Raw genomic sequence first — 20,827 nt, 5'->3', positions numbered from 1 at the left:
CAACAGGTCAACTCTCCTTCTGCCTATGGTCTCCAGTCTTTCAAACGCAGCATGTCCAGTTATCTCGAAATGAACACTTATTGGATTGTGCTCTGTTATATTTGTTTTGTTTTTTCTCCGAGGGAACAATCTTGCAGGTCCAGGCCTTTGGTTCCTCCTTTCTTGCATTAAAAAAACTAATTTTCTTTGTAGCAGTTTCACATCATGCAGCTTACTTCTCTAATTTTAAACACTAATCCAAAGAAACAAATCATTTCCTTTTGTTGACCTTGACCTTGACCCAGAGTGCCCATTTTCGAACTCGTCTAAGGCTTTGGCCATATCTCAACCCTCCTCAGGTAACCTTAAAATTTTATCCTTCCTCAGGTAACCTGGGGTCCGTCAGACCCCAATCTTTAGAAAATCACTAAAAATACTTACAACATTATTCAAACAGTCTCTTGCACACGATTTTCTGTAGCCCTTTTCCTTCAGTTTGGTGCAAAATGTATGAAAATATAAGTGACGCAATATTGTAAGGAAAATTATAATGAAAAACATTCAAAAATTTTATACCAACTGAAATTAGTGGCTGCCATACCAAAACTGTTATGTTACGCCAGTTTTCTACCAATGCCTACTGTAGACCAATGGCCAATGTATCTTTAAAAAGAAAGAGAAGCACATGTCATAATAAATAATTTTTGGTATGGAAGATATATATGAAACACACACACACACACACACACACACACACACACAGGTTAGGTAACCTGAGGTCCACTGGACCCCAGAAGCCCTTTAGTGCGAAAATAGAGCCAGATCACTAACTGACCCCATCACCTTCCTAAACTAGTTTACTAGTCAGGAAGGTAGAGGGAAAACCAGATCCCGAGACCTTATAGTAATATATGAAAAATACTAAGAAAAATAGAGTGTGGTCCAATAAACCCCAGGTTACCTGAGGAGGGTTACCCTGAAAATTTCATTTTGATAGCTCAAGCCGTTCCTAAGGTATAATGGGAACAGATACTGTACAAACACACACACACACACACACACACACACACACACACACACAGAGGCAGGGAAAAACATTATCGCTCCGCCTTCTAAAGGCGAGCGATAATAATCAGGACAACTCTTGTGAATATTGCAGTGAACGCATTTTTTTTTTTTTTTAGTTGATGAGTCATAGGACCCTGAGAGTTCTGATACTGTCACCATTTCCTCCCTCATGATTGGAACAATTTAAGTACTTCATTGGAATAAAAAAAAGACTAAATTCAGATGTGAATGGGTCTGATAGTTTTAAATCATTTGTCTTTCACTTTCCCTCCTTCAGCCTGTTCTATATTCCTGTACTCGCGCTTGCGATAGCGAGGGGGTAGATATTGTTTCTTTTTTCTTCCCTCTCTTTGCCTTTCTTCTGCGTTCCGTATCTCGTCTTTCCTTCTGTTAGTTCTATTTCTTCTTTCCTTCCAGCAACTTCACTTCACTCTCTCCCTTCATTCTTCCTTTCCCTCTCTTATTCACCCTCTCCCTAACTTTATCACCCCTCCTTTCTCCTCTTTCCCTCCTTTTTTACTCCCTCCCCCATCCTCACCCTCCTTCTGCTGCCACAACGACTATGTTTTGCTACAAACTTCCTAAACTGGGCCAGCATGCAGCCGTCACCTTTCTTGTATCTTTATGAAAACTTATGTGTCTTGTAGGCAAACTGGATGTACAAGGTTGTACGCGGGTGTGGATGTTTTGTTGGTGTGGTGGCACGATGATTGTGTGTGTGCGGTTTAAAGTACTGATATTATTAGAGGAGATGTATCAGGTTGATTGCTGAATGATGAGCATGAGAAGCGAACTGAGTTAAGTGGATGTAGATGAGGTGTCTGAATCGTGGTACATGTGGATAGGAGAGTGTACTGTACATAGGCGGTGTAAAAATTATAATATATTGGGTGAAGTATCAGGCTTGGTGTAGGTTGGGCACAGGTTGATGGGCTGTAGATATGAGCATTACAAAAACTGCACTGAATGTATGTGGCATGTAGGTAGATGTGGTTTAAATATGTGAGCTGTGTCAACGCTTTTTGGTTGTTGTAGGCTAGTGGGTAAAACAATGGTAAAATAATTTGGAAAAGTTTGCCAGGGTGTTGTTGGGTGCATGATTCTTTTGGTAGTATGAAGAGTTAAACACGTTAAAAACAGTGTTTTTAATTCTTGGCATGATAAAGGGGAGGCCAATCCCCCTGACGATAAGCAGAATAAAACACAAGACCAAGGACTCAAACATAATTCTGTAGCTGCAACAAGAACGGAATAAATACACACCATACTGAATGATACTAAAATAATGGCGTCATCCACTCAGCACAATAATGAGGGAACATGTATTTTCCTCAACTGATAGCGAGAATAACACAAAAGATAGCCAAATCGTACTGAAAGAATTCAAAACTTCATAAACGAGGAAGGCCGTGAAATAAAAGCTTGAGGGCGGGAAATATTGCGAGTAAGTGTCCCATACATTAACTTTATGACATTACAAATTATATAAAGTGCGACCCCGTGCTGGAGGGATGCTTTATGTGAAGGAGGAAAGGAGAGAGAGAGAGAGAGAGAGAGAGAGAGAGAGAAGGGTAGGATAAGAGACGATAGGAAATGAGAGAATAGGGACAAAAAGGAAGAGATGGAGAAGGGATGAGAGGAGAGGCATAAGAAAGGAAAGGAAAGGAAGGAAGTGAAAGACCGGGAGTAAAGGAGAGAAAGAAGGAATAGAGAGAGAGATGGAGAAGTGAGTGAGCTGGACAAATAGGGTGAGGAGGGAAATTTGATGAAGGGGTGGAGGGAGAAAGAAAAGGCGAGGAAAGCAGTACAGACGAAACAAACAGCAACATTTCGACTGGCTAAGGTATCTAGTCTGTGAGTTAGAAACAAGGATAGGGAAGCGGAAAGGCTTCCTCACCCACCATTGCCAGGAATTACAGCCAAAAACTAGAAAGCGCCAGAGAGCGCATACCTCCGCTAATGCCACTGCAGCATCCGGATCCGCCCCCAAAATTTAAAAATTCTTTCTTGGCCAATGGGCCACACTTCCACAAAGTTTCATTGAAATTCAGTAAGGACTTTTGAAGATGTCATGTGAACAATCAAACAAAAAAATCTTAGATCCGGTTGACGATACGAATCACAATTAAAATTTAATGGATTGTTCCTTAGGCCATACTGTATCCCTCCAAAAAATTTCAGCCAAATCTGTTCATAATTATTTGAGTAATCCTGCTAACAGACAGACAAACTAACAAACCAATGCGGGCAAAAACATAACATCCTTGGCGGAGGTAATAAAACCCTTTCCCATAACGACACTGCAAAGTATAGTTCATGAAAAAAAACTAAATGGATATCATCGTATGTACTATCGGAAAATGTAGAAGTAACTTTGAGTCATCATAAAAAAAAAAAAAAAAAAGTGAAAAGGGGAGAGAGAGAAGTAAGAAGGTAGCGAAATTATGGAGAAAGGCAGTGAGCGGGATGAAGACGTAGAGGAGAAAGGGGAGGGAAAGAAGAGATACTTAAGGAGGGAAAAGAACGAGTATGATATGGGCAAAGAATAAGAAAGAGGGCGATGTTATCTATATCTCTATATATCTATTTATGGTCAGCTGCAATAGTCCATAAGGGATGGCCACAAACAATTCTCCTCCAGATTACTCTGTCCTCTGTCATTAGCTTGCCCTCCCTCCAACTCGCACCCCATTTCTCATATATCTCTCACTCCATCCGTCCATCTCTCTCTCTCTCTCTCTCTCTTCTCCACATCACCACACCTTCTCAGAGCACTTCATGTAAGGCTTTCATTTACATTCCTATCAACACCACAACGCTTCCTGACTTCCACACTTGTCTGTCTCTCCCTGTAACGCGTTCTGCTTCCCTCGTATAACACAGATCTACTCCTCTGCCATCTTGACTTGTGTCCTTCCAACATGATCCAAGTTTCACTTCCATACGTTTGAATAGGGAAAGATGAAATGAAAGGGAGTGGAATGGAAGAGAGAGAGAGAGAGAGAGAGAGAGAGAGAGAGAGAGAGAGAGAGAGAGAGAGAGAGAGATGACAATGCAACATGAAACTGATCACAGAACACTTGGAGTCTTAAAACCTGCCCAGATGAGAGGCCCATCCAATGGTGTCATAATGATAATTATAATAATAATAATAATAAAATAATTATAGTAATAATTATAATAAAAACAGTAATAATAATAATAATAATAATAATAATAATAATAATAATTGCCCTAAGATCCTGAGAATATTAGTAATATCATCAGGGATTGAAAATGTTGTTGGACAATTACTAACCACCACTTCACTACGAGCAGCTTTTCCTAAATTGTCGAAAAACTTGGTACCTCCAGATGATTTTATTTATTTGAAGTGATACTTCGTAGTGAAGATGATTTAAGATGTATTCTGTTCCAGCCATCATCGTCGTCATCATCTTTATCATCATCACTGTGTTCGTAATCATGTATAACAATCTGGTAATAAAATAGACATTTAGTTCTACTGTCTGTGACGCTTGCAGTTCCGCCAACGAATATTTTTGTAACTCCTCAAGTACGATGACGACCTCCCTACTGATTTCTGTTACCGAAAATTGATTTCATTTGGCAATGGGGAGATCCCTTTGCCGTTAAGGGTTTCGCAACGTTCCCATCTAAATCCCCCTTAACTATGGCATATTATGGATTATCTTCTTCGGAAAGTGAGAATTATAGCAGGACATGGAAGAAGACACAACAGGCCACCTGAGAAACAAGGCCAAACTACAAGGCAAGGATGGAAGACTCTCAACAATGCTGGAACTTCCTCTCGCAGATTTTTACCAGTCTCATGCTCGCACCATCTTCACTTTCCGTGGGCTGTAAGGCAGTGAACCTAAAAGTCTGTATTTATCTTCCATCACCCCTACTAGAGGTTCAAGTACACAAGACTGAAAGGTCGCAGTTCGTTTTGTAATTCACCCATACCAGTATTGAACAAACCTAGCAGCAAGGACGAGCCTCCAGCACTTGGGAACCACTTGATACGTAATACGTGTATAGACGCCGTGGAAGATTTTTTTTTTTTTTTTTTTTCAGTGGAATTAAGGCATTATGGGCCAGGACATAAATGAAGTATGCAATCAAAGCTCTTACATCGACATGGGAGGTTGACACTACAAAACCTCCCCTCCTCAAATCTTAAACGTAAATTGGTTATCCATAATAGAGGCCATTGTGCAGTTGATAGGCACAAATCTGAACTGACTAAAAAATCTCCTTGATGTGAATCTATTACATCTTGCCGCATCTCAGCGTAGTCCTTTACACGCCCTATTGACAACTTACTCGACCACTTGACTTCCCTCGATGATTCAGCTCTGCATTGTTTATTGGATAGTCCACCAGATGACACCCAATAGCATGTAAAAAAAATGAAAAAGGTCGTCTTGCATATCACAACACTCGGTATCTGCCATGGGGGTTATCTCCTAATTTCTAAGCCTGTAGCATTAGGGTGTGGAACCTCAGAGCCAAGACACTGCCATGAATCACTTATCTCTTGGAAGACGATGTCAGTTCAGTGACAATGCAGACCTAACACAGTGACCCCTCCCACACACAAGTGGTAAGTGAACATAAGTTATAGCCACATAAGTATCTTTAGATAATTTCCACACGCCTGAAACATCTGCACTCATTTCCCAAGTCATCATTTGTATTCATTAGATGTCTGTCTCACCCGAATCTGAACGAGTCTAACTTGCCCGGTACCACCCTCCCTGGTTGGGAGTTAAATGAGGACAAAGCAGGTCATTCATGTGTGTATTGCATTCCGTCTGTTCACTTTCCTTTACTGTAGCAGATCATTAACTTGCTTTCCACATATGAATTATCTGTATAAGCTTTCCTTTGTTATTTGAATCCTCAAATAATCTGAACAATAATTCCTAGCACTGCCAGTTATATATAATATTTTTCAGCTTAGGAGAGATGTTTCGTTACCAGAAGCAGTACAAAATTATCCCTCCTACCGTGAGCTGTGTGGAATGTTCTGATAGTGATGAAGGCTATAAGTGTGGTCAGATTTACAGTATGTTGCATCTTGGATGGGACGTGGTTTTGTTAATGTTTTCATAACTTTCCTTTGCAACGTCTACCTGGTATGACCCTCCGATAATGATTCTTTGTATAACATTTATCCCCTTCAGCCTGGGAATGTTTTTTTTTTTTTTTTTTTTAAATCTAACTGGTGCTGTTAAAATCATTCTCATCAATCTGCAACGCCTCACGCTTTTATTGCTCAGTCGCTTGTCTTGAAACTTACTATGCATGTTCTTGGGGTTGGCATCTTGAGACACTATTATTAATTTTTTCCTATTTGGACATTTAAGTTCTTATAGCTCAAAAAATGTAAAAACAAGACAATTTTTTTGTTTATGCAAGAAAGAAGGAACCAAAGGCCGGAGCCCACAAACAGTTCCCTCCCAGAAAAAAACAAAAACAATACAAAAGAGAGCCAAAATCAAGATCCGTTCATTTCGAGATGCCTGGACACACTGCGTTTGAAAAACTGGAGATCATAGGAAGTAGGAAATACAGACAGAGGGAGACAGTTCCAGAGTTAACCTGTTGCATAAATGAAGGATTGGGAGTAACGGTTAACTCTTGCATTAGAGAGTTGGACAGAAAAGGGATGAGGGTTTGTTGCTAGACGGGTGATACACACCCGTCGTGGAGGTGGAGAGATGCAAGCAGACAGTTCAGAGGAGCAGTGACCATGGAAGTAATGATAGGAAAGAGATAAAGATGCATTAGTGCGGCAAAGAGACAGAGGCTGAAGGGAGCCAGTAAGAGGAGGAGAGTTGATGAGACTTTTTGAAAAGCCTTTGACTCCACCCTGTTGAGAAGAGCTGTATGTGGCGAGCCTCCCCACACATGAGAGTTGTACTCCAAACAGGGGTGAATAAAAGCCGTGTATAAAGTCAACAACTGTGCAGGGGTAAAGAAGGTACAGAGTCGTCTTAGCACACCAAATCTCTTGGAAGCAGATTTTACAAGAGACGCAATATGATCTTTCCAAGATAAGTCCCGAGTGAATGAAACTCCAAGCATGTTCAAGGATGATGCAGGATTAAGCTGAATATTATTAAACATCAGTGGGTACTCTTGTGGAAGATTTTGTCGGGTTGATAGGTGTAAAAACTGAGTTTTTGGTCCATTAAAAACAAGATTATTTTTACCCCAGTCAGAGATACGAGCCAAGTCAGACATTAGGTGTACTACCAAAAGACGGGATGTAACCATGAGACGCCGAAGCAACTGACCCAGTAAAGGCATATGTTCTGTTCAGGTTTGAATGTAATTATGGAGAGGAAAGAGATCGACTCGAACATGTTCTCTAGCCTGTTATAAGTGCACCAGACAAAACGAATCTGGCACTGAAGCTGTTAGGGACACCATGACATGAGTATACAGGGTGTAACGCGACGTATGACAAAAACTTACATCAATGATCTATCATGTAATTTTGAGTATATTTTGTTCTATAGACATATGCTCTCTGCGATCCCAGTTCAGTACCCAGCATTCGGCTGTTTTGTGTAAAAGCTTCGTCTCTTGCATGTGCCATTGGGTGAGAGCTTCGCAGGGCGACGGGAGACGAGTATTATTAGCTTATACTGTACTGTACATGAAAATTCCATATCCTATCAGTACACACGAGTTTTAAGAAGAAACTTTACGTAGTCTATTGATTCTTTAACATCAAGTCATGCATTCATGCAATTCTTTTGCACAAATCGACTGTAATTAAGGATCAGATTCAAATTTTATGGCTTGCAAGGGAGTAGGGAGGGAGGGAGGACAGGCTGGTGTGTTGTTGCCAGTTATGTAATATTTGGTTTGTAGGATGTTGCTACCAGCATTATCATAACACCCACAGCTCATTCAGTTAAAAAACGTTATTCTAAAGGGGGATTAGCCTCACTTTATGTCACGAAGAATTTTATCACAGTTTTTCTGCTGCACGTAAACGTGGCGCCATTGGGTATCTCCACCTGTGTTCCTGTCTGCAGCACTGGCATTATCATCGCAGAATCCGTTAAAAAATACACGATGTCTGCATATTCTTCATTGCTGTACGTACGTGGCAAGCTGTTTCATGAACATGTGAAGCTGAACCCGGTGAACAACAGAACGCGGAGAACAGTATTTGAAGTGTGTGCCTCCCCTGCAAATGTTCCCGTTCAAATGACAGTGGACGCAGGGTTGCCAAGTCCTTCTCATCAATCTCGCTAGTCTAATCCTGAAAACTTGCTAGAATGTCGCTAGATAATAAACACTGCAAAACATCGCTAGAAAATACGATAAAATCTCTAGAATAGCACCTAAAAATGGTAAAATATCCAGAATGTAGCTGGATATCATGTTGCCAGATGTTAGTGCCGCAAGGAGAAGCAAGAAAATAGGTCTAGCAACATAGTCGTTACATTGGCAATCCTGTATCACTGTTCTCACGTCAGCATATGAAAAAAATGGTGCCACGTTTACTTGCAGCAGAAAAACTGTAATGAATAATAATATTAATCCTGACTTAAAGTGATGCTAGTCACTCAGTACGGTAATATTCTTTCACTGAATGAGCTTGGGTGTTATGACAATGCCGGTAGCTACATCCTACAAACCAAATATTACATAACTGGCACAACACACCAGCCTGTCCTCCCTCCCTCCCTACTCCCTTGCAAGCCATAAAATTTGAATCTGATCCTTAATTACAGTCGATTTGTGCAAAAGAATTGCGTGAATGCATGACTTGATGTTAAAGAATCAATAGACTACGTAAAGTTTCTTCTTAAAACTCGTGTGTACTAATAGGATATGGGATTTTCATGTACAGTACAGTATAAGCTAATAATACTCGTCTCCCGTCGCCCTGCGAAGCTCTCACCCAATGGCACATGCAAGAGACGAAGCTTTTACACAAAACAACCGAATGCTGGGTACTGAACTGGGATCGCAGAGAGCATATGTCTATAGAACAAAATATACTCAAAATTACATGATAGATCATTGGTGTAAGTTTTTGTCATACGTCGCGTTACACCCTGTATATGGCAATTAACTTCATTACTATACATAACCAAAGAGTGTGCAATGACCTTCGCCACCCTTTGATGCCATCTTCAGTGGGCAATAAGTTTTTGTTTTCAGTGTATTATCTAACAATTTGATAACAGTCTAAAAAGTGGAGGTATAATATTGCCTATACCTGCACATGTGATAACAATACAAACGAGAAAATATTACAAGAGATATCATGGCGTCCTCATAAATGTATGTTTATGGAGTACAATCATGTGGCAATATTCAACAATTGTCTATGGTGTTAGAGTCATATGTCCTGAGTGTTCACTGGTATTTTTAAATCATGTGTCCGGTCCACGAATAGGATGGATGGACAGTGTGAAGAGAGCGCTGGATGCGAGAGGGATGTCTGTTGAGCAAGGAAGAGTGGCTGTGCGTGACAGAAATAAATGGAGAGAAATTGTGAATGAATAAGTGATGACGCAGCCCTGAGGGGATATTCTCCCGCATTTGGTCTGATCAGCTAGTCAGGTCAGGTGCGGGTAAGGGGATGGGTCTGTTATGATGTGGCAGGGGTAAACCAGTTCTGCTGTCGGGCCCTGCTGTGGATGTCACTGCTTGCATTGCGCAGTTGACCCTTGTGCGGTGTGACGCGGTGAGGATCTGTCCGTTCTCCCCTTTGGGGCTAAGATGCGAATGAATGTGTTTGAATGGATGAGTAAATGGAGGGTGAGTCGTCCTGTCTCGGCTACCTCCCTTTCCTTGGAGGAAGCAGCCTAGGTATCTAGATAGATAGATAGTGTCCGGTCAGTGACAAGAGTTTGCATCCCATTCCACTTAGTCTACTTCACACTTAGGGCATGTTCATCACTTTCTCTCGTGGCATATCATGAGCAGAGAAATTTAGCAGCTCTGCACATCCTAGGAGTATGAATCAGCGAGGGAAAGTGAGAAGTAGTCCATGTAGAATATAGGGCTAACGTTGGTCCCCAAGTTTACTCAGTGATAAGACACAGGCGTAAAAAGTATCAAACTGGTACATAAAAAGGAAATCCCATATGCCACCAGAAGCACTTTGCTCTGCACTGCAAAGTATGGCTAAGCTGAAGCAATACATACTCATTCAATCAGCTGGAGTGAACGTAAAGGGAAACATAGCCTCGCTCATCCTCCCACTCCATCCATGGAGATCCCTCTTTGGAAACCTTCAGATAGCGACTCTTTCCCTTAAGTATCTCCCAGTAGAAAAGATTGACTTACTCCTGTCATGAGTTTTGGGATGTCCCCCTTTGTCTCCACCCCAGATATGAGCGGGATGAACCTCAGAATGCACCACAGGCCTGTATAGTTGGAGCTGGCATTATCGTATTATGTGGACAATAAGTTTCTAGTCAGTCTCTCAGAGCAGTTGATCGTACCAATGATATCCTATGCTTTTGCGAAGGCAACTAGTATCAAAGGAGTCAATTCACTACTTTTAGTCACTGCTTAGTTCCCATGTCTCATATCCACAAACTTAGACAGTAAGAGCCACCTCCCTGAAGAGGGAGATTTTTGTACTTTTACACAAATAACGACAAACACAAATATTCAGGCTGAGTGAATCCACAACACCAGAGGCAAAGATCAGTGAAACTAAAGATTTAATGTTCTGGCCTACAGTTGTTATGAATCACACTACCAAGATAAGAGAATATCTCCAAGACTTCTATGTCTTCACATGCCTAGACAGAGGGTACTGTTTCATCCAACAGTAGTGCAAACTTCCTGGTCTTTGTTCTTGGCCAAGAAGTCATTTAGTCTCAGTGGCTTTGTATTCAGAGTAAATGCTTTAAAAGCACTGTGGAATGTTTCCCAGGACTCCACGAGGATACCTGAATCATCAGCAAGGCCACGATCGTAATCTAAAAACTGCCAGTTAATACCCCATAGCGACTCAGAATCATATCCAGACCCAGCACTTAATCCATGTACGTGTTGCAAGGAAAAGGGACAAGGATTTTATAATTTACTGGAAAGAAATCAGATGTGTCCCTCCCACCCACCCTTCACAGCACTCTCAGTGTGCGAAAACAGGCCAGCTATCAACCAGATTATATCTGTGAGAATCCCATGAGTCATAGGAGTTCCCATGGCTCCTTTCGATTTACTGAGTAAAACGTCTACCTGGGATAAACACTGCCTGTAAACAGTCCTTGCCAAACATAACGGCATTCCACGAGAACTCAAAATACTAGGATCTGGTCAACTGTAGACTTCTCTGAAAAAAATCCATATTGCTAAGACAATTGAAACACTAGCAAATGGCCCCAAATACATGTCAAGAGCACATGAACGTGAACCCTTAACACGGCAGTTATTACTGCACTCACATTGATGGAAGGAGAATACCAGAGAGTATGGATCAGTTGGCTCAAGGATTGTGTGGGTCATTGAAAATTGGACTACAAATGTGGGTGATTGTGTGTGTGTATGCGCCAACGCAAGATCGTGTAAGCAGAGTGAGAGAAGAGTTCTGGACAAATGTGGAAGTGTGCATGGAAAAGTATGAAAGAAATGAGTGACTGTTTTTGATTGGTGATATGAATGATAAAGTAGGGAATGTGAAGGTGGATGGAGTAGTTGGTGAGTGGCGTGTGCCTGCTGAGATAGATGAGAATGGCAGTCTTTCAGTGGACATTTGTGCTGGGAGGGGGTTGGTGATAGCCAATACCCTCTTCAGGCACAAAATGATCCATAGGCATACATGGCGAGTGTTGAGAAGGGTGGGTGGTGAAATGAATGAACGGGAGGCAATGATTGATTATGTGTGTGTGGATGAAAGGATGCGAAGGTGTGTAATGGATGCAAGAGCATATAGAGGTTGGGGGAGTGGACTTTCTGACCACCACTTGGTGGTGGTGAGAATCAAGGTCCAAGTGAAATGGAGAAATAGAAGAAGGGATGTACGGGAGGAAGCAGTGTGTGCAAGGAGAGTGGAAAGGTTTCAAGAGGATGAGAAAAAGGCAGAATATAAGAGAGAAGTGGAGTAGCGATTGGGTAAATATGGATTGGAGCAGATGGGGGATGTGGAAGGTGGGTGCAAGATATTCACAGAAAAAATATGTGCAGCATGTGAGGTGGTATGTGGGGTGAAGAGAAGACGAAAGGGGGTGCAAGGAGCAGCATGGTGGAATGAAGAGGTGAGACTGGCTGTGGCACAAAAAAATGAAAGCACATAATGAGTGGATGAGAAACAGGGGCGTGGAAGAAGTTGAGAGGCGGGAGAGAGAGTTATATGTAGAGAGGAAGGCAGAGGTGAAAAGATTAGTAAGAGAGAGTAAGAAGAAAGTAGATGAAGACTTTGGAAGGAATTTGAGTGTAAAGTGGAGGGAATGTAAGAAAATGTTCTTGAAAGAGGTAAAGAGAGTTAGACAAGGTGGCAATGAAGTTAGTCAGGAAGTGAAAGGTGAAAATGGTAGATTACTAGTGGAGAAGGGAGAAAAAGTGAGCAGATGGAGAGAACACTTTAAGTAATTGTTGAACATAGAGAATTAAAGTAATGCAGGTATAAGTGGCTTGGGAATGGCTGTGAGAAGGAGGGATGTGAGAAGACAGGAAGAAGTTAGTAGGATGGAAATTGTGTAAGTAATGAAGAGAGTCAAAATGGGGAAAGGCCCTGGAATTGATAGAGTGTGTCGTGAAATGCTGAAGCATGGGAGAGAGATAGTAGTAGAATGGATGTGGAAATTGTGCAGATTTGCTTGGGAGGAAGGTAAAGTCCCGGAGGATTGGAAGTCAGGTATAATTATTCCGTTGTACAAAGGAAAAGGGGAAAAAGGAGTGTGTGGGGATCGTAGGGGCATATATCTTCTTAGTGTAATAGGGAAAGTGTATGGTAGGATACTTATTGACAGAGTCAGGGAAATAAGAGAGGAATTAGTTGGAGAAGAACAAGGAGGTTTTAGGAAGGGAAGAGGTTGTATAGATCAGATATTCATTCTTAGTTCTTTAGTGGAAAAGTTTCAAGAGAAGGGAAAGAAGTTGTATGCAGCCTTCGTGGATTTGGAGAAACCATATGACAGGGTGGATAGACAAGGTTTGTGGAAAGTACTAAGAATATATGGAGCAGATAGGAAGTTGTTGAATGCTGTGAAGAGTATGTATGAGGGTGCTAAGGCTACAATGCGTGTGGATAGTGACCTGAGTGAATTCTACTTGAAGGTTGGATTGAAACAGGGATGTGTCATGTCTCCACGGTTGTTCAATCTGTATATGGATGGGGTTATAATTGAGATACAAGGTAGGGCAGTGGATGTTGGCGTGGCCCTAGTGAGAGAGGACAGTGTTTCGAAACTCCTTGTACTGTTGTTTGCAGATGATACTGTGTTGTTGAGTGAAGACGAAGGGGAGCTGCAAAGCTTGGTGGATGGATCTGGGAGAGTGTGTATGAAACGGAATTTAAAGGTGAATGTAGGGAACAGTAAAGTTATGGTCTTCGAGAGAAGTGAAGTCAGTGAATGTACAGTGAGGTTGGATGAGGAGGAAATGGAAAATGTGAGTGCGTTCAAGTGCCTGGGTAGTGTGATGAGTAAGGGTGGAAGTTTGAAGGGTGAAGTGCTTGAAAGGGAACAGCAAGGAAGAAAGGTTGCTGTTTCGTTGAAAGCATGATAAGAAACCGGGAAGTGAGCATGGAAGTGAAAATGTTACTACAGGACAGTATTGTGATACCAGCTCTAACGTATGGAAGTGAAGCTTGGACCTTGTTGGAGGGACAGAAGTCAAGAGTGAGAACAGTGGAAATGAGTTATTTGAGAGGAGCCTGTGGAGTCACATGGGGAGACAGACTGACAAATGAGGATGTGAAGGAGCTTTGTGATGTGGATGTAATAGTAATCGTTAGGAGAAACACGCTGTGGTGGCCATGTGGAGAGGTTGGAGAGTGAGAGCCTGATGAGGAGAGTGTATGTGAGTGAGGTGGAGGATGGGAGAGGGAGGGGGAGGCCAAGGATGAGATGGAGGGATGGAGTGGAGAGGTATATGAGAGAGAGGGGGGGGGTGAGCTGGGAGTAGGGCAGTGAAACGGGGGGGGGGGGACAGGGCGACATGGAGGCGATTTGTTTGTGACCACCCCTTACGGGATTAAGGCGTCTGGCAATAGACAGATTGATAGATAGTGATCTCCTTCCTCTTTCTAGACACGGGTGACCAAACTCCTTGTCCAGTTAGGTATAAATGATACCAATACACCAAACATTCTCTATGATCATATGTAATCCCCAGGTCATAGATTCTCCCCCAACTTTGATTAATTCAGCAGGGATGCCACAACAGCAGCTGCCTTACAACTTGTCACCCTAGCCACTGCCGGCCTCATTTCATCAAGAAAAAGCATGACATTGTCGAGTGATGGAACTGCAGCTAGTGGCTGCACACCAGCCAAAGGGAACTCGCCACTAGGAAATTCTGTCATATATAGCTGCTCAAGGTACTAAGCCCTGCGAGCCCTGAACTCATCTGCCCCCAACAAGAGTCTTCCATCTGCTGCGCATATAGAGTTAACCTAAGAGGTGGGGCAGAAATGGAGCTTCTTCATGGCTCAATAAGCAGGTCGAAAGTCATTCGCCTGAAAGTGACCCTCTACTTCCTCATGACATACTTCTCCTTGTGCTTTCTCAGTGAAATTCTTGCCTGACGAAACAAAAGTCTATACTGCTTCCAATCCCCAGCCAGTCTGGCAGAACGACTCTCATGAACTGTAGCCAGCATCCCCAGTGAGACAAACTCACTTCTTGATTTTGCATGCTCTCCATTGCATTCATCAGCTACTGCCAAGATAAGAAGCTGAGTGACACGCTTAAAGATCTTTCCTTCGTTCAGTAGAGTCCTGAACAGCATTTTGCACTCAAATCAGTTTGATATTGCCACTGAATATTCATAAAGACGCTTCTCATCCCTGATTTTTTCATAATGAAACTCATTATCGTGGCATCTTGGAATTTTCTTAGTTTTGACTTGCAGCCTTAGTCACAAGTCAGTGATCAGCAGCAAAGAACTATGCATTCCTGAAAAACCTGCAGTTCTGAGGGATCATTCATCAAGTACTGACAAAAATGTGGTCAATCTGGAATATCTTTTTCAGCGATGAAGATCAGACCATTGGGACATAGTTCCAGTAATTCTCATCTTAAACGATTTGTGAAATCCAGAAAGTAAGAACTGTTGGAATTCCTGGTTCCAGTGCCACTGGGAGTTACACATTTTTCGAAACCTACCATGTCAGTAACAGTAACTGCACTGAAGTCACCCACGATCAACAATTTATTCCACAAGAGGCAATGTTCCACAGCTGAGGCAAGTGTAACTTAGAACACCACTCTCTCTTCAACACTACTCATCTCAGTAAGAGCATACACTGCAATAAAATAGATGAAGAACAAGGTGTTCTTCAACGTCATCAGCATTATATGCTAATCAACTAGAGCGACCCTGAAAACAGAGGAGGCAAAACAAACAAAAATCATCACAGCAACACACCTATGATGGGCACCTCTGTCACAGCAAGACCAATATTATTGTGAAACTGTCACCACTGATCTCACCACGGCCAGGCTGCCTCACCTTAGTTCTCCGACAGTAGCTTTGCCAACCCTCAGTTTCCCCAGCTTTGACAGGACCTCAAAAATCCTATTGAAGAGGAAGTGGAGTTCTAAGTTACACTTGCCTCATCTGTGGAACATTGCTTTTTGTGGAATAAACTGTTGATCGTGGGTGAGTTTAGTGCAGTTACTGATACTGACAGGGTAGGTTTCGGAACATGTGTAAGCCTGGGGCAGGTTTAGCCAAAACCAGCTGACCCTAATCCCATATCATCATTTTAATTTTTGAGGTTGTACTGGTTCTGACAGGAAGGAGGTGCAAGCCCCATTCCAACCTCCCAAGTCAGAGGGGGGGGGGGACTCACCAACAGCCTATGGACAGGAGTTTGGAATCCCTGAGCACTAGAGCTTTTTAGGTTTGAAATAAGTTTTCTCTCTCCTAGATGAATTGGCAACTAAGACTAACGAGATGCACCTACCTTGATAGGTGCCATTGACCCAGATGATCAGTCTTTTGGCAGGGTTTTTGTTTTTCGTCCTGCTTTGTGTCTAGCCATCTCACTCACTGGGCAAAACCAGTAGAGCTGCCAGTTTGGCTGCCGACGGCGGCTTGACTATGAAGCAGATTCGACTGGATTACAGTGCTGGCCCGACTATATAACAGGTAGTAGTCAGTAGACGAAAGCGAGAATTAGAACAAGTAGAATGTTACGGCAACCTTTTCCCCCGTGCATATGTGGTGATGAGAGAGAGAGAGAGAGAGAGAGAGAGAGAGAGAGAGAGAGAGAGAGAGAGACGAAACCGCTCCACCTTGAAAAATACGGCCAAAGTGAAGTAACAGAAGGTGATATATTTGAATATCTTTTGAGCTACTAGTATATTGGCTGAAAGAAGTGAACACGGACTTTCCCCCACACACACAGCTAAACACACGTACACACACGCACACACACACACACACACACAGTCCCAGCGTGACTCCGTCTCATTAATCACTCATGCAAGTCACAGCCACTTGCATAATTTCCTCACAAAGCGTTCCTGCCAGAATTGTACGATGGTGAAATGCCACATTTCACTTAAGGAGTTTAATGATGTTTGAAAGACCAGGAAAAAGTCTGCAGTGAGACGCAATTATATGTGTATATGTTAACAGCAAAGTGTGATGAGCAGACACTATATGAAAATGCCCGTTTATCATTCAATGCACTGTATAGAATCTTGTGTCATAAGGCGTTTAGGCACCGTGTACATCTTCGTAACTTAGACCGCTGAATATGTTGTGATTTATTCTTTCACTTTCCTGGGATGCAAGGCCACTGCATCATCCAGGTTCGTACAGTTACCTCTCTTTGAAGCAGCTCTAGGTAATCATATTTTCATCTACCAATTCACAAAGATTGGATGGACACACGGGATGAGTTGTACCAGCTATCATCTTGAAGTCTGGGTACTGTATAAAATTATGTAAAAATCTACACAATACCGGATTTTACTTATATATACAGATATACACCACTGACCTTTCCCTTCAGATGACGTACATCTTGTCCAGGCTACTGCTAATCAATAATGTTAATTTTTGGCCTCTTGTAATGCTGAGGTAAGTGAAGTCAGCATCTAAACTCTGCAGTTGGAAAAGTGTCTCTTGAGCTCAATTAAACAATCTAGACAGTGTAGGATAAAAGACGTACTCGCAGAGAAGAGGTTAAGCAGGAAAAATATGTACCCAGTCAATATGGTTGTTATTTTTAGCTTATTTCTCTTACCTACTCGTATTCTAGTTTAGAAGAGCTGCCTATTAATGAAAAGGAGGTTAAATCTGATCCCTCCGATTCTAAAGCCTCTTACAGTATACTGAGTAAAATTGTTTGTTGATAGCAGCAATAGTATAGGTCACGGCACTGGCAGGGTTAAGAGGTACAGTAAATGTGCTGTCAGTGTCTCCTTCATATCGTCTCGAAACAGCGATAAACTTTTTGTCCTCATGCGAGTTTTTTTTTTTCACTGAAGTCGAAAAAATCAGGTGGAGAAAAGGCAGGGAATAAATCATGCAAGAAGACATTGGGGGAATGTAGACACTGAGAGTAAACCAAACAGAGGGCAAATCAGATGTAGAGGAGGCGAGCGAGAATACGTTCGGAGGAGAGACGGGAGTACACCAGACAGAAAATAAATCGGGTAGAGAGGAGAGAAATACATTCTGTGGTATTAAAACAAGTAGAGGAGGATATAAAACAGACTGGGAATAAATCAAGTGGAAAAGTGGAAATAAATCTAATGATTAAATCAGGTAAGAATATACCAGTTAGACATGTGGGAATAAATCAAGCGAAAAGATGGTGAGGAATAAACATACCAAAGCAGGGAATAATTCAGTCTGAGAAATAAGAATGAATCAAAGGGGGGGGGGGAAGAGGAGAAAAAACAACGACGGAACGACGCAAAAAGCATTGAAAGAATAAAAAGCAAGGGGGAAAGGATTCTCGAGAGAGAGAGAGAGAGAGAAAAAAAAAAAAGAGAGAGAGAGAGAGAGAGAGGGAGAGAGAAATTATAATAATTAAAAATAACTGTTGATTAACCAGACATAACAAATCGAGTTCATTTCCTGTCAGCTACACAATTGTTACCACTACCACACCTGTCAGCTACACAATTGCTGCCATTACCACACTCACCACAGTAACGTATGTATAGTTGGGGTACTAAAATAGATGGTAATCAGAAAAAAATCATATAAAGCCTGCTTCCAAGTAATTAGAAACAGGATCATATAAAGCCTGCTCCCAAGTTAAAAACAATAACGATGAGATGAATTATAATAATAATAATGACCTGGACACCATAAAACTATCCAAGGACAATTTTGATAAAGAAAATATTCCCACACACATTTCCTACCAGAAGACGAGCTATGATGGAACACTGAGGACAAGATCATTGATATGTGCATGTCACATTAGGTCATTACAGCCTATAAGACCACCAAGTTTGGCGGCTTTAGTTTTAATCCTTCATGGAGAAGTTGGTAACATCCGGAATATCTGGAAAAGTCCCAGCTTATTACCCAAGGCACCGTCAAAGAATAATCAACCAATCAGAACCATACTCCTTTCCGCACTGCGTCCTCCTTAAGGTTATATTTTAGTAACATTTCAGCTTTCTAGCTTAAGTGGTTCTTGAGACTGCGTGGCTGACTCACTTTTCTGTGGTTTGGGTAATATCTGGAGATCCGGTAGACGGATTCCCAATATAATGGGGCCAAAGAAGCAGATAACTGTCCGACTAAGTTGATGTAGTCTGAAAGCTCTAGGCCATATATCCTTTAAAATACCGCAAGTTTAAAATAAATAATGATAATAATAATAATAATAATAATAATAATAATAATAATAATATTGACAGGAATAATAAAACTTCCCACAGGGATGTGGGAAGTTTTACTAGAACACCGTAAAATTGTCCAAGGACAATATTTAATAAGGAAAACTTCCCACAGCCATTGTCTACTAGAAGTTGAGCTATATTGGGACCTTGAGGTCAAGGTCACTGACCTTGTGCATGGCACCTTATGTTATCACATTCTATAAGTCCCCAAAGTTTGGTGGCTTTAGCTTTAATCCTTCATGGAAAATTATGTGACATCCGGAATATCCAGAAAAATCCCAATTTCTCATTCCGCGCGATCTCGGACAATAATCAACCGAATGGAACCTAAATCCTTCCTGCAATGTGGCCGCCTTAATGCTGTATTTGCAGTAACATTTCAACTTGCCAGCTTAAACAGTTTAAAAAGCTGCATCCCGGAATCTTTTTTTTTTTTCTTTCTTTTAACATGCTGAAAAATGTACGGTGGTCCGGTTGATGGATTACCGTTGCATTTGGCTAGAAGCCTCCAGTTGGGTGATTAACCTGGTAAGGTTTGAAGGCTCCTGGCGAAACAGCCTCCGAGTAATGGCCATTTATGAAGCCTCGCCGTCTCAGTTTCATTATCATAATGCTCTCTGTTATCTGTGACTAGGGGTGCGATTGTTGACGTAATTACCTTATTGCTTCTGATGTACATGAATATTTCTTTGGTGTTTGGTGTACTGATACTTGCAGTATGAGACCCAGGGTTTTTCTTACATAGCTTTATTAATTATTTAGCTTTCTGCCGAAGATCATCATATTAGTTTTTGCCCCTGTGATACTTTCTGGACATATATATATATTTTTTTCAACAGACAATGCTTCATGTAGGAGTTCCACCATTCGGACTTCGAATTTTTCGCAGGCTTTCTGTTGCACACTAAAATATATACCGTGACTGCTCTACTGAGTTTCTCTTAAAAATTGCCATGTATCATTGAAGTCCAGAATTTCCACTGGAGAGAAGAGGGAGGGAGGGAGATAGAAAAGAGAGGAAGTAGGCAGGAAAAAAAAAAAAAAGAGGGAGGGAGGACAGAAGGGAGAGAGGCAGAAAAGAAGGAAGAGGTGGGTAGGACTGTAAGAAGAATGGAAACAACAAAAGGGCAGGAAGGCGGAAGAGAGGTACTGTATGCACACAGGAAGACCAGGAAGTAGATAAGAGAAAGGAGGAATGTGGGCAGACAGGTAAGCAGGAAGGGAGGGAAGGATAAAATCTGACATAAGACAAGAGAAGAGAGGTTGGTAGGCAACCTGGTCGTTCGGTAGGTAGGTACGAGGGAAGTGGGGGATGATGGACGATAGGAGAAAAGGGGAAGATAATAGGCAGGAAGAAAGAGAGGGAGGCAAGGGAAAAATAGTGAGGGAGGAAAGAGAATGAAAAAGGCAGGAACGTAAGGGAGGGGGGAATTAGGGTGAAGGTAATCTGGCCACGTGCGAAGCAAGGGAGGAGAAAAATAAAATGAAGGGAATGAAAAGAGCGAGGAACGGAAAAGAGAAAGGGAGGGAGGAAGAAAGATGGGAAGAGAGAGAGAGAGAGAGAGAGAGAGAGAGAGAGAGATGCATAGGTGGAGCTAATCTGGTAAGTAATGATGATATTGAAAGAACTGAGAGAAGAGTGGGAGAGAAGGAGAGAGATATAAATGTAGAGCAAGGAGGGATGGAAGAGAGGAAGGGAGTATAGGGAAGAAAGTGAGAAACAGAGGGAAGTAATCTGGTGAGGT

This window comes from Coenobita brevimanus, chromosome 101, assembly GCF_032717465.1.
Source record: "Coenobita brevimanus isolate Jiangsu-jjx chromosome 101, ASM3271746v2, whole genome shotgun sequence".
Classification (NCBI taxonomy): Eukaryota; Metazoa; Arthropoda; class Malacostraca; order Decapoda; family Coenobitidae; genus Coenobita; species Coenobita brevimanus.
Note: the sequence above shows the minus strand (reverse complement) of the source record.